The following is a 3,069-nucleotide window of genomic DNA, read 5'->3' as shown; positions in this document are numbered from 1 at the left end:
TAGTGCAGTATTAGTGTAGTATAATATATAGCATAGTGGAGTATTAGTATAGTATAATATATAGCATAGTGCAGTATTAGTATAGTATAATATATAGTATAGTGCAGTATTAGTGTAGTATAATATATAGCATAGTGCAGTATTAGTGTAGTATAATATATAGCATAGTGCAGTATTAGTGTAGTATAATATATAGCATAGTGCAGTATTAGTGTAGTATAATATATATAGTATAGTGCAGTATTGTGGTGTCTCAGAGTCTAATTAGCACCCAGCGATGAAGCGTTAATAAGTTTAATCGTCCTTCCTTTTGTCCCTCTTCAGGCACCGTAGTGCTGCAGTGAGGGGGTGCACGGCACAGCACCTCCACCAGCTGGCAGACCTCATGGGGGGGGACCAGGTCTTCGCAGCAGGGAAGGTCTTCGCTGAGCGTGTCCTCGCTGCTGTCAGTAGGATGGCGGTGGACGCTGCACCGGGAGTCAGGTGGGTTACCAGGGTTGCATGGTCACATGGTTTGGGGTTAATGTTCACTGTGCTGCCGCTACACCACATGGATGGATTACATTAGATTAGATTAGATTAGATAGATAATACTTTACTCATCCCACAATGGGGAGATTCCCTTGTTCCAGCAGCATTTTCTACTGTAAAAAAACAACAACAAACAAACAACAGACAACGCGCAAAAGTAGGCTGAATGAATGTAAAGTGGCAAAATGTAAAGATTAACATCTTTATAATAAAGATGTTAATTAAAGTTAGGTGGCCATAGTAAAAAAATATTACAATGTAAGTGAATCAGTGATGTGAAATTAAATAGAATAATGTGTAATTAAATAATTTAGCAACAGTAAGTAACCATAGTGTAGATGACATTGAGTTTTACCATAGTTTAACCCTCGAGTTGTCTTCCTGTCAAAACTGAATATCAACAATTTTTATCAATGTTTTTAACTTTTTCTTATGTTTTTGTTCAATTTTGAATCCCTTTTGACATGTTTGACACTTTGATGTTTTCAACACTACGTAACACTAACTTATTAACTTTAGTTTGACAGTTATTTTTGGAATTTATGGTTAATTAACCTCCTTTATAGAAAATTATACCTAATGTTTGAGTTAGAAAAATTTAGGAATTAGGAATTATTTACACTAAAAATTAAAGGAATGGATGTTGATGATAATCACATCAATTTTGACTCATTATTATTTCAAAACCACTTCAGTTTTTCTTCTTCAAGTGCTTTAAAATTGAATAAGGCGCCCTAAGATGAATGAAAGTAGAGATTTGTACTTGCCAAAGAGCGTTGTGTGGAATCAATCATGTTATTTTGGGGAATTAAAAAGAACATTGATATAGGACAACGGGTCAATTGGACTCGAGGACAACTTGAGGGATTAATAAACACTCTGAATGGAGAACTATAAATACAGACAATAAAAATATAACTTGGAGCCATGGTGAGTGGTGAGTAGTAGAAACAGGAAGAGAAACTACAACCTTATCAGGTGGTGCAGGTGTTGTGGAGGCTGACAGCGGCCGGGATGAACCACCTGCTAAATGAGAAGTGTCTTTGTGAACAGGCACCACGGACAGATGATGCTCCAGGGACTCGCCCCCCAGACGGAGTTCATGGCCATGTGGGAAAAGATCGTCCCGGCCAAAGACAGAGGTCCCTTGCAGAAGATCCTGAGGAACGTTCGGTAGTAGAAGCGGAGGCGGAGGAGAGACCGGAGGACATCTGGACAACATCTTGATCTTTAGGCTGGTATGGAGGTGCAGGGGTGAGCGCTGTTACCTCACAGGTAGAAGGTCTGGAGTAAGAACCTGGCAACCAGCCGGGTCTTTCTGGGTGGAGGGTCTCCCCGTGCCAGGATGCCCGTGGGCCCACATCGGCAGATTTGGTTAATTAGAGACTCTAAATCAGAGGTTGTCAATCTTCTTTTCAGCCAAGGACAAATCAAGAGAAAAGGGCTAAGATGAAGTTCATTTCAATTAACAATTAATTTACATTGGTGATGTAGCCATCCACAGATACAGTTAAGGATTCACACGGCGTTCCACATGTATGTTCAGATCACACGTGATGTAGAAATAACATGAATATCCATCCAACCATCTCCATCCATCCAGCCCAGTTTAATACGCAACTCAGTTGTATACAATACATGTAGTAGGGTGACCCTGCTCCATCTCTCTTCAGCTAAGAGGTCCTTGGTCTAGAAAAACATTGGAGACCCTGGTCTACGGTACATGGGCCGGTCTGTGAGAGACCAGCAGCTTTTCCAAAATGTACCCCGGACAAGTCCTCAGTCTATCACAGGGCTTAAAGTTAACTGGGATAAGCCAACAGTAATAATAACAATAATAATAATAATAATAATAAATATGCTATGTATTTAATACCACTTAAAGTATTTGAGCATTTGATCCTGTCTGTTCTTGTTATTAATTAACCCCCGCGTTGTCTCCCCGACATTAAAGATTAAATATCAACACTTTTGTTGACGCTTTTCATCGATGTTTTTAACTTTTTCTTATGTTTTGATCTTTTTTTTCAACACTTTTGCCACTTTTTTTGACGTTTTCAACACTACGTAACACTAACTTATTAACTTTAGTTGTGCAGTTACTTTTGGAATTTATGATTAATAAACCTCATTTATAGGAAATTATACCTAATGTTTGAGTTAGAAAAGCAGAAATTAGGAATTATTTAGACTAAAATTAAAAGAATAGATGTTGATCATAATCACAGACTGGAATATGTCAACTTTTACTCAATACTATTTAAAAAACACTTCCATTTGTTTTCAAAATGCTATAAAATTGAATAAGACGCCCCCAAAATTAATGAAAGTAGAGATGTGTACTTGCCACAGAGCGTTGTGTGGAATCAATCATGTTATTTTGGGGAATTAAAAAGAACATTGATGTAACGAGTCAATATGACCCGAGGACAACATCAGGGTTCAGGGTCTTGATTGGGGTTCAACACACTGCTCATTCAAGCAGCTGTAAGTTTTGTTTTTGGGGGATGCGGGGGGGGGGGGGGGGGGGGGGGGGGG

At 38.8% G+C, this 3,069-nt stretch overlaps 1 long non-coding RNA gene across 1 annotated transcript; it reads left to right on the top strand.

The window, feature by feature from the left end:
- Positions 1–329: 329 nt before the first annotated feature.
- LOC117949782 lies at positions 330–3,064 on the top strand. Its single transcript, XR_004657729.1, has 3 exons — positions 330–483; positions 1,585–2,439; positions 2,971–3,064. It is a non-coding gene; the product is annotated as an uncharacterized LOC117949782 (long non-coding RNA).
- The last annotated feature ends 5 nt before the right edge of the window (positions 3,065–3,069 follow it).

This window comes from Etheostoma cragini, chromosome 8 (assembly GCF_013103735.1).
Source record: "Etheostoma cragini isolate CJK2018 chromosome 8, CSU_Ecrag_1.0, whole genome shotgun sequence".
NCBI classification, from domain to species: domain Eukaryota; kingdom Metazoa; phylum Chordata; class Actinopteri; order Perciformes; family Percidae; genus Etheostoma; species Etheostoma cragini.
The sequence above is the reverse complement of the archived record's forward strand: the minus strand, read 5'-3'. Positions and strand labels throughout refer to the sequence as shown.